Consider the following 11,432-nt stretch of genomic DNA (forward strand, 5'->3'; position numbering starts at 1 on the left):
TCTAGTCCAGCACTCTGCTACTCGCAGCGGCCCACCAGGTGCCTTGGGAGCTCACGTGCAGGAGGTGAAAGCAATGGCCTTCTGCTGCTGCTGCTGCTCCTGAGCACCTGGTCTGTTAAGGCATTTGCAACCTCAGATCAAGGAGGATCAAGATTGGTAGCCACAGATCGACTTCTCCTCCATCAATCTGTCCAAGCCCCTTTGAAAGCTATCCAGGTGAGTGGCCATCACCACCTCCTGTGGCAGCATATTCCAAACACCAATCACACGTGGCGTGAAGAAGTGTTTCCTTGTATTAGTCCGAATTCTTCCCCCCTAGCATTTTCAATGAATGCCCCCTGGTTCTAGTATTGTGAGTATCGTGAGCTTGACGGGGCTTTCCCCGCAACTACCACCAACCAAGACCCTTCTACTTCCAAAGGGCAAAAAGGCACAGTTTGAAAGCCTGTTTTCTTCTTGCGAAAAGTTCCTGCATGGCGGCAAGGCGTGTGTGTGTGTGTGTGTGTGTGTGTTGGACTTGATGGCCTGGTGGTCTCTTCCAACTCTATGATTCTATGACAGAAGTCATAGAATCATAGTCCTCCTTCCCCCCCCCCCTTTTTGAAGATGGGGATAACATTAGCCCTCCTCCCGTCCCACTGGGAGACGTCTCCTGTTCTCCAGGAGTTCTCAAAGAGTCTTCTAGCCCCTGCTGAAAAGTGTCCTCAAGTCACTGCTCTGTGTGGGGTTTTCAAGGCAAGACAGAACCAGAGGTGGTCCTGCCTCCGTGTAGCAGCCCTGGGCTTCCTTGGTGGTCTCCCATCCAAGTATCAACCACGGCCGACCCTGTTAGCTTCCCAGATCTGACGAAAGCAGGCTAGGCCGGGCCATCCAAGTCAGGACAGAGATAAACACAGGTGGTTTGCAATAGCCTGCCTCCAAAGCAGTGGCGTAGGAGGTTAAGAGCTCGTGTCTCTAATCTGGAGGAACCGGGTTTGATTCCCCGCTCTGCCGCCTGAGCTGTGGAGGCTTCTCTGGGGAATTCAGATTAGCCTGTGCACTCCCACACACGCCAGCTGGGTGACCTTGGGCTAGTCACAGCTTCTCGGAGCTCTCTCAGCCCCACCCACCTCACAGGGTGTTTGTTGTGAGGGGGGAAGAGCAAGGAGATTGTCAGCCCCTTTGAGTCTCCTGCAGGAGAGAAAGGGGGGATATAAATCCAAACTCCTCCTCCTCCTCCTCCTCCTCCTCCTCTTCTTGGCCTGCAACCAGAAAAGAGTTTCGACTGTTACCTTGTTGTGGGCAGGAGTCCAGCTGGCTCCTCTGCTATCCGTTTGCTGACCTTGAGGCTGGGCACCCTCGCAGTCTCGGCCCCAGATGCTGGCTCCGGGAATTCGGGAGGGGGGACCCTTGGGGGGGGGGGATATATGCCACTTGAGATGCCAGTTTCGATAGAAGCGGCTTTGCCAAGTGTTACACTTGACCACCTCATCCATAAACACTGCTGAAGATAAATTCAGAGTCCGTTTATTGGGTTAAGTTTCCAAGACGTAACACTGAGGCAGCCACACGGACACACACACCCCAACGAAGAAGAAGAAGATGAAGATGAAGAAGATGATGATGAAGATGAAGATGAGGAAGAAGATGAAGAAGAAGATGAAGAAGAAGAAGATGATGAGGAAGAAGAAGAAGAAGAAGAAGAAGAAGAAGAAGAAGAAGAAGAAGAAGAAGAAGAAGAAGAAGAAGGTTGGATTTATACCCCCCTTTCTCTCCTGTAAGGAGACTCAACGGGGCTTACAGACTCCTTTCCCTTACACCGCCCCCCTCACAACACACACCCTGTGAGGTGGGATGCAGCTGAGAGAGCTCCGGAGAACTGTGACTAGCGCCAGGTCACCCAGCTGGCATGTGCTGGAGTGCACAGGCTAATCTAGTTCCCCAGCTAAGCCTCCACAGCTCAAGTGGCAGAGCAAAGAATCAAACCCGGATCTCCAGATTAGAGTGCACCTGCTCTTAACCACTACACCACGCTGGTTCCTTAAGAGGGACCAATGGGATACCCAATACCTAGAACGGAGCACAGTAACTGCTAGGCAGCCAGTGGAATGGCTGCAGAATGAAGAAGAAGAGTTTGGATTTATATCCCCCCTTTCTCTCCTGCAGGAGACTCAAAGGGGCTGACAATCTCCTTGCCCTTCCCCCCTCACAACAAACACCCTGGTGAGGTAGGGTGGGAGCTGGAGAGAGTCTGCTGGAGAAGCTGTGACTAGCCCTAAGGTCACCCAGCTAGGGAGCGTGGTGTGGGAGTGCACAGGCTAATCTGAATTCCCCAGATAAGCCTCCACAGCTCAGGCGGCAGAGCTGGGAATCAAACCCGGTTCCTCCAGATTAGATACATGAGCTCTTAACCTCCTACGCCACTGCTGCTCCTGGGTGTAACAGGCACGCTCCCCCTAGCTCCTGGTAATAACCTGGCTCTTGCATTCTGGACTCGCAAATGGTAAGGTCCCTGCCATCAATGAGTCGCATGCATAAATTATTAGGTGTACAGAAATCCCTCCTCTGCTTCTCCCCTCTGAACGGGACCTCTGGGCCGGGCTTTGCCGCCTTCCGCTCCGTGCCCGGGGCTTCCAGGGACCGATGAGACCCAGAAGCTGGTACAGAAATAGGAAGCAGGCGTGAGGGCCGCAGGCCAGGGCCGGGAGGAGCAGGAAACTGGGCTCAATCCAGGAAAGGCGTCTCGGCTCCAGCTGGTCTAGGCCGATGTGGACGGAGCAGGGGAGCGGACGGAGAGATCGTGTTTTTTTCTCCCTCTTTTCAAAAGACGAGAACTCGAGGGGATCCAACGGAGCTGACGGGCAGCAGATTCGGGCCGGAAAAAAAAATGCTTCTTTACACAGCAAGCAGGGGCGTAACGAGGCAGCCCTGGGCAAACTGGAGCCCTGGGCAAAACCTGAGTTGGATGCCCCCCCCCCCCCCCATGGGCGGCCACTCCACCACGACCAAATTTTTTTTTGCACCAGGACATTGGTGCCTGCAGGGGGTACATTTTAGACATATCAGCACCAAAATTTCAGCATATCATCAGGAGACTGTCCTTATGCTACTCCCCAAGTTTGGTGAGGTTTGGTTCAGGGAGTCCAAAGTTATAGACTCCCAAAGGGGGTGCCCCATCCCCCATTGTTTCCAATGGGAGCTAATAGATGGGGGCTACAGTTTTGAGGGTCCATAACTTTGGACCCCCTAAACCAAACTGCACCAAACCTGGGGGGTGTCATCAGGGCAGTCTCCAGATGATACGCTGAAATTTTGGTGCCGCTAGCCTAAAAACTGCGCCCCCTGCAGGCCAAAAATGGAAAACCACTAAAATACCCAAAAACGAACCCAGCATTTTGATGCCCCCCCACAAGGTGATGCCCTGGGCAGCTGCCCACCTTGCCCAATGGGCATTACGCCAGTGACAGCAAGTGATTAAAATGTGGCATTTCCTGCCAGAGGATGTATTGGTGGCCATAGCGGTAAATCGGGATGACACAGATTCATGGGTCTATCGCAGCTGTGGCGAACCTATGGCACGGGTGCCAGAGGTGGCACTCAGAGCCCTCTCTGTGGGCACGCGCACACAGAGTTCGTCATGTGTGTGTGTGTGGGGTGTGTGTGATTTTCCACCCCCCCCCACACACATCTAGGCTAACCTGGGCACGATCTTTTACCTAGGAGTAAGCTTGGTTGCTGGCAATGGGGCTTACTTCTGAGTAAACCCTCCCAGGGTCGTGATTCACCCATTCGAAGCATTGCATGGTTGCCTCACCAAGCTTACTCCCGAGTAACACGTGCCTCAGAGCCAACTGTTTTTTCTAAACGAAAACCTCAGTATTCAGGTTAAATTGCCGTGTTGGCACTTTGCGATAAATAAGTGGGTTTGGGGCTGCAATTTGGGCACTCGGTCTCGAAAAGGTTCGCCATCACTGGTCTATCGACAGCTGTTCGCTAAGGTGACTAGCAGAAGGAGAGTGGGTTTTTTAAACCTAGCTTTTCTCCACTTTTAAAAAAGTCTCAGAACGGGTCACAATCGCCTTCCTTGTTTCCTCACAACAAACTTGCAATGTAGGTGGGTCTTAGAGAGTCTGGAGAGAACTATGACCAGCCCATGGCCACCCAGCAGGTAGTGTAGTGGTTAAGAGCAGGTGGATTCTAATCTGGAGAACTGGGTTTGATTCCCAGCTCTGCCGCTTGAGCTGTGGAGGCTTATCTGGGGAATTCAGATTAGCCTGTGCACTCCCACACACGCCAGCTGGGTGACCTTGGGCTAGTCACAGTTCTTTGGAGCTCTCTCAGCCCCACCCACCTCACAGGGTGTTTGTTGTGAGGGGGGGGCAAGGAGATTGTCAGCCCCTTTGAGTCTCCTGCAGGAGAGAAAGGGGGGATATAAATCCAAACTCTTCTTCTTTTGCACTGATCCCAAAGCAGAGGGGGCTGTTTCCAGCTCTCAGCCAACAAAGGGACCAGCGTTTGGGTGCTGCATTTGGGACAAAACTAAACAGGACTCCGGCTGCACCTTCTAGGGTTCGGTTTTTAATTCCGGCAGGAGCTTCCGTGGCCTGGCTCTCTAGTCCAGGAGCGTTTGCGTCCAGATAAAATCTCATTAGATTTGCTGTTTTGCTGGTGATGAGGTCATAGGGCTTTTTCTTTGGAATAAGAAACTTGGAAGGTTCGGGGGGACGCAGGGGTGGGCGACTGTGGCAGGCCGACTGGACGCATATGGCACCCGATGGTGCCAAGGAGATTTGCCAGCCCGTGCCCCCTTCTGTCCCCCTTCAGCATCTGGAAGTTCCTACAACTGGGCCGTGCCAAGCGGTGAATGGGGTGAATGTGTGGTGTCCCCACCCCCCACCCCGGCTCCCTGTTTTTGGCTCTCCTCCCTCTGGCTGCCCCCCCACCCACCCCCACCTCTCCGGCAATGTCTAATCTCCTGAAGGCGAGGGCTTTGTCATGCTAAGAGAGGCGCAAACGCCTCCATCTGCATTTGAAGCAGCGGCCATATCGGGACAGAATGGAACACCATCTGGAGGAAAGCCGGCCAACAGCCCCCGTCCGCCCCTCCGGCCTCCCCCGGCTTTTCAGAGAATTCCCTGAAAAGAACAAGACAAGAATGGAGGGAGCCGGAGAAAGGATGGGAACGGGAGAGGAAGCGGGAAGGCTGCTCCGCACCCCACCACCCGCCCCACAGATGCAAGGCAGGGGTTTTCTGAGCTTCTCGGCCTCCAAGCCTGCAAGCTTTTGAATCACACAGAGCTCTTTTCTCGAGCAGCTCGCAGGAAGCTAATTCTCAGTTACAGCTGACCGAGTGACCGAATGGTGAAAAATCAGATCAGAAAAATCTACAATACCTTTAAAAGCAGCAAAGCAGCAACCTTACCTCGAGAATATTTTTCTCTCAGGTCCCGGCTAATGCCACTGCTTCGTGAAAACAAACTAAAGACCATCGAGTCCCTATGGAACGCTCTAATACAAGCTTCAAGGAGTAACCACACAAGAGTGTTCTGGTCATTAGTTGCTGGAGCCATGCGCACGTCACAACCTTTTAATGTCTAATACAACCCCCCCAGAACTGGTTTATATATTTCTCCAACGTCTCATTTAAAGGAGACAATGAATCGGGTTCTTTTGGCAGAACTGACCTGACACCTCGCAGTCAGGTAGTGGCTCCCTGGCCCGCAGTCTCAGTCTCAGAAATCAGACTATTAATTGCTCGAAAGTTGGAAACTGTATAAATCGCCTGGCCCAGATCTAATGCCCCCAGATTTTTACAAAGCGATCAGACTGGTGGGCCTCTTGCTGGGTCAGCTTCTGTTTATACTCAGCCTCAAAGGCTGCCAAGCTTCTGGGCCACTGGGAGAGCTCTTTCTCAAGCAGCCTGCAGGAAGCTGATTCTCAGTTGCAGCTGACCGAGTGGGCCCTGCCCAGGCCCTTGTGTAGCTGCTCTGCACCCACCCATCCCACTCCAGAGAGTGGCAGGTTCAGGGCAGGGGTTTTAGGTTTCTCAGAAGATCCAAAGCACGGCTGCAGACACAAGCAGCCTGCAGGAAGCTGATTCTCAGTTGCAGCTGACCAAGTGGGCCCTGCCCAGAGCCTTGTGTAGCTGCTCTGCACCCACCCAGCCCACTCCAGAGAGTGGCCGGTTCAACGTAAGGGTTTTCTGAGCTTCTCAGCATCAAAACTTGCAAGCTTCTGAACCACACAGAGCTCTTTCTCAAGCAGCCTGCAGGAAGCGTATTCTCACTACACAGAAGGACCAGGCCCCTGCCCAGGCCCTTGTGTAGCTGCTCTGCACCCACCCATCCCACTCCAGAGAGTGGCAGGTTCAGGGCAGGGGTTTTCTGAGTTTCTCAGCGTCAAAACTTGCAAGCTTCTGAACCACACAGAGCTCTTTCTCAAGCAGCCTGCAGGAAGCTGATTCTCAGTTGCAGCTGACCAAGTGGGCCCTGCCCAGAGCCTTGTGTAGCTGCTCTGCACCCACCCAGCCCACTCCAGAGAGTGGCCGTCTAACGTAGGCTTCTGAGCTCTCTGCATCAAAACTTTGCAAGCTTCAACCACACAGAGCTCTTTCACAGCCCGCAGGAAGCGATTCTCAGCTGTGGCGCTGACCCCATGGGCTCTCTCAGTGCAAACTTGTGTTATAATTTCTAAACGTCTGTCTTTGGGCCCCAGCTTATTTTTGGCTGTAGTCATCTAACACGGCTGCCCCTCTAGAATTATATGTACCGTATGTGGGCAGACATTTATATACGTGGCCAGACAGGTAACTGGGTGTGTGCAGAAGTGAGCAGGTTCGAAAGATTTACTCAGGTGGCTTCGGACAAGTCATTCTCGATCCATTCAGACTTCCTTACATCTTGATCCATTCAGACTTCCTTGATCCATTCAGACTTCCTTAGAGATGTTGTGAACATAAGATTGAGATTGCAAATGCCTTAACAGTCCAGGTGCTCGGGAGCAGCAGCCGCAGAAGGCCATTGCTTTCACATCCTGCAGGTGAGCTCCCAAAGGCACCTGGTGGGCCACTGCGAGTAGCAGAGAGCTGGACTAGATGGACTCTGGTCTGATCCAGCTGGCTTGTTCTTATGTTCTTATGTTCTTATGTTGTGCATCTCTACTATGCAAAAGCGCAGTTCTGAAAAGCGTCCTTGAAGTTAATAATAGCAGTGTTCAATGTATTGTCGAAGGCTTTCACGGCTGGAATCACTTGGGTGCTGTGTGGTTTCCGGGCTGTATGGCCGTGTTCTAGCAGCATTCTCTCCTGACGTTTCGCCTGCATCTGTGGCTGGCATCTTCAGAGGATCAGTGTTCAAGTTAATGTATTGCCAAAGACTCTCACGGGCAGTATCAAATGTTCCAGTTACTTACTTGCGCCAGCGTGATGTAATGGTTAAGAGCAGGTGCGCTCTAATCTGGAGAACTGGGTTTGATCCCCCGCTCTGCCACTTCAGCTGTGGAGGCTTATCTGGCTAACCAGGTTAGCTTGTGCACTCCAACACAGCTGGGTGACCTTGGGCTAGTCACAGTTCTTCGGAGCTCTCTCAGCTCCACACACCTCACAAGGTGTTTGTTGTGAGGGGGGGGAGGGAAAGGAGTTTGTCAGCCTCTTTGAGTCTCCTTAAAGGAGAGAAAGGGGGATACTAAATCCAAACTCTCCTTCTTCTTACATTACTTCTGAGTGTGCCAATTTTTTTTTTTTTGCATAAAGATGAGTTGACATCTGATCTAGGCCTGTTTATCTGGAAGTCGTTCTATTTAGTACCAGTGAGATTACCCCCAGTTAAATATACAGAATGCTTCACAACTAAATTCAAAGGAAATCAGGTGGTTTGTTTACCTCTTCCTGTGCTAAATGGGAAAGGGGGATTGACTGCGACCAGTGGTGGGATCCAAAAATTTTAGTAACAGGTTCCCATGGTGGTGGGATTCAAACTGTGGCGTAGCACCAATGGGGCTGGGCGGGGCACGACGGGGGCGGGGGTGGGCATTCCGGGAGCGGGGCATTCCTGGGCGGGGCTGTGGCAAGGACGCAGCCGCTGCGCCGGTCCTTGGGCGGGAAACGAATGCACGCAGGCACAGGCTGCCACGCACGCCGGGGCACCTTCTGCTAGACTGCTTCAAGTTCTGCGCGTTGCTGCTGAGAGGAGGGGCGTAACTGAGGCAGAAAGCACGTGGCCAAATCACCCATTAGTCACCCCCTCTCAGCACACACAAATAATTAGTAACCTACTCTCGGGAACCTGTGAGAACCTGCTGGATCCCACCTCTGCCTGCGACCCAGTGAGTCCATTTCCCTGGTGAATGCCAGCGGTTTCCCAGAGACAGTCAGCATAAAGGGCGAAGGGACACATTTGGAAATCTGAGCTTTGCTTTCTCCTATGAAGAAGAAAATGCAGCACCCACCCACCCTAGCTTAAAAATTGGGTTCAAAGGTGCGGGGGGGGGGGGGGGATCAATCCGAAATACTAATGGGAAACATGTATAAGTGTGGTAGACTTCCCCTTTGCTTTAGAGCACCTCATCAAGATGTTTCCTCCAAGTGCAGAGATGTTTTTGAAGCCGGCTGTGAATCGCACGGGGGACAGCTCCCATTTTGAGGACGAGCCCGTGCAAATGTCTTTTGCCAATAATCCGTCTTTCTCAGTATGTTCTCTGTCTCCCGTTGAACTGGAACCCGGGATCATCCACTGAAGCTGAAGCGTGGCGGATTCAGGACAGAAGTGCTTCTTCACGCAGTGCACGGTTAAACCGTGGAACTCGCTGCCACTGGATGCCAACTTCGAAGGCTTCAAAAGAGGAGGGACAAATTCATGAAAGACAGGGCTATAAATGAACGTTAACCGTGATGGCTGCCTACTCCTTCCAGTGCTAGAAGAAGAAGAAGAAGAAGAAGAAGAAGAAGAAGAAGAAGAAGAAGAAGAAGAAGAAGAAGAAGAAGAAGAAGAAGAAGAAGAAGAAGAGGAGGAGGAGGAGGAGGAGGAGGAGGAGGAGGAGTTTGGATTTATACCCCCCCTTTTCTCTCCTGCAGGAGACTCTAAGGGGCTTACAATCTCCTTGCCCTTCCCCCCTCACATCCTGTGAGGTAGGTGGGGCTGAGAGAGCTCCGAGAAGCTGTGACTAGCCCAAGGTCACCCAGCTGGCGTGTGTGGGTGCACAGGCTAATCTGAATTCCCCAGATAAGCCTCCACAGCTCAGGCGGCAGAGCGGAGAATCAAACCCGGTTCCTCCAGATTAGATACACGAGCTCTTAACCTCCTACGCCACTGCTGCTCCCAAAGGGGAGATTGTCGGCCCCTTTGAGTCTCCTTACAGGAGAGAAAGGGGGGGTATAAATCCAAACTCTTCTTCTTCATCATCTCCTTCACATCAAACTTGTTTTGTCCTAAAATGACTACAATTAATAACAATGCTGAATTTCATTGTCAACGATGGATCGATGGGGATTGATGTTCTTACGTTCCAGCATCTTTGGGATCTACTTGGAGGCCGGTAACTCTAAAAAGGAGTCCGCAGCTCCGTTCTCAAAGCAAGAGGGACTTAAATAGAGGTGTCTTCCAGCTGCTTTTCGAGCCTCCGGAGTAACTTGGGAGCAGTCACTTGGAGGCTCGGGGAAGGGCCCCCGCCTTCCTTGTGCCGTCTCTTCACAAATCCTCGTGCAGTTGAAGTGCCTATAGAAACGGCATGCCTTTGATATCCGCGCACACACACCCCCTCACCGCTGCCGGGCAACCTCTGTTGGGCCCGGAGGAGGCGGGAGACGTGCCCGGCTTAGTGCCGGAGAAGGGGTGCCATATGGTCAGGGATGCTGGTACCGGGGCCCTCGCCGTTTTCCCAGAATTCACATGGTAATGAAGTTGTGCCGCGCGCTCCCTGGCGCAGGTCGGCCTGGACCAAAAGGCTCGGGCTGCGTGGGGGGGGGGAACCTGAGCACACTCAATGGCCTCTAAGCCACCTGTTTGATTTTCCCACCACAGGGCACAATAATAGAGGGGAGAAAAGAATTTGTGAAGCCTTCAACTCTTCTCTCTTTTCCATCTGTCCAGCTCCACACGGGACTCCGGTCGGTCCTGACTTCAGCCGTGCCTCTTTGTAGCCATGCCAGCTCTGGAGAGCCAGCTGGTGCAGTGGTTAGCGTCCGACACAAGGATCCGGGAAACTCGGATTCAAATCCCTACTGAGGTCACGAAAGCAGTCCCGCCCTCTTAGCCAAACCTGCCTCACAAGGTTGTTGTGAGGCGGGCAGGAGAACGATGCGAGCTGCTTTGGCCCCTCCCACCAGGGTATAAACGAAGTCAAAGATATAAAAATAAAGACGCTATTCCTCGCTCACATCCCCGTTTTCCCTCAGCATTCAGTGCGGTACATGCCACTATTTCTGCAGCCCTTACAACAACAGCCCTGTCTGGTAGGCCAATTTTGTTGTCTCCCCTATCAGTCACATTTTTAGGCCACCTTTCCTCCCAAGGTCAGGATGGGTTTCTCCTTACTCCATTTGAATTTCACAACAGCCCAGTAAGGTTGGCTAGACTAAGGCAGCCCAAAGCCACTCGGCCAGCTTATTTGATTTCATTTATTTACTTCATTCACATCTTGCTTTCCTCAGACTCAAATGGGGGCTTCCTGGATTGCAGATTGACACTCTAAACCATAGGTGTCAAACTCGCGGCCCTCCAGATGCTGGCATGATGCTGGCAGGGGATGATGGGAACTGTAGTCCATAACATCTGGAGGGCTGTGAATTTGACACCTGTGCTCTAAACCATAGGGGTTAAACTTGCGGCCCTCCAGATGTTATGGACTACAGTTCCCATCATCCCCTGCCACTGGCAGGGAATGATGGGAACTGTAGTCCATGGCATCTGGAGGGCCGCGCGTTTGACACCTGTGCTCCAAACCATGGGTGGCCAACCTATGGCACTCCAGATGTTGATGGGCTGCAATTCCCATCAGCCCCTGCCCCAATTGGCCATGCTGGCAGGGGCTGATGGGAACCGTAGTCCATCAACATCTGGGGCACCAGAGTTGGGCACTCCTGGGTTAGACGGCCTGTGTGCCTCTTCCAGTTCTATGATTCCATGGTTTTGATTGGCTGATCCAGCTGCTGGCATCACAGGGCTGAGGCATTCCGATCGACGTGGCATGCGTTTGCATGTGGGACGACAGGGTGGGAGGGGTCATTTCCGGCCACCAACGCTCTCTCACCCACCAGGAATCTTTGCCTCAAGTTGGACATCACCCCGTGTGTGGGAGTCGGTTAGAGGAACTTCTCGCACCGAGATGCAAATATATTTAGGCTGGAGAGGAGGAGGGTTTGCACAATAAATAATGTGATAACAAACATCTGGAGTGCCATAGGTTGGCCATCCCTGCTCAAAACACTGCCTTATGCTGGCGTGGCGTAGTCGTGCTTA

This window comes from Sphaerodactylus townsendi, linkage group LG05, assembly GCF_021028975.2.
Source record: "Sphaerodactylus townsendi isolate TG3544 linkage group LG05, MPM_Stown_v2.3, whole genome shotgun sequence".
NCBI classification, from domain to species: domain Eukaryota; kingdom Metazoa; phylum Chordata; class Lepidosauria; order Squamata; family Sphaerodactylidae; genus Sphaerodactylus; species Sphaerodactylus townsendi.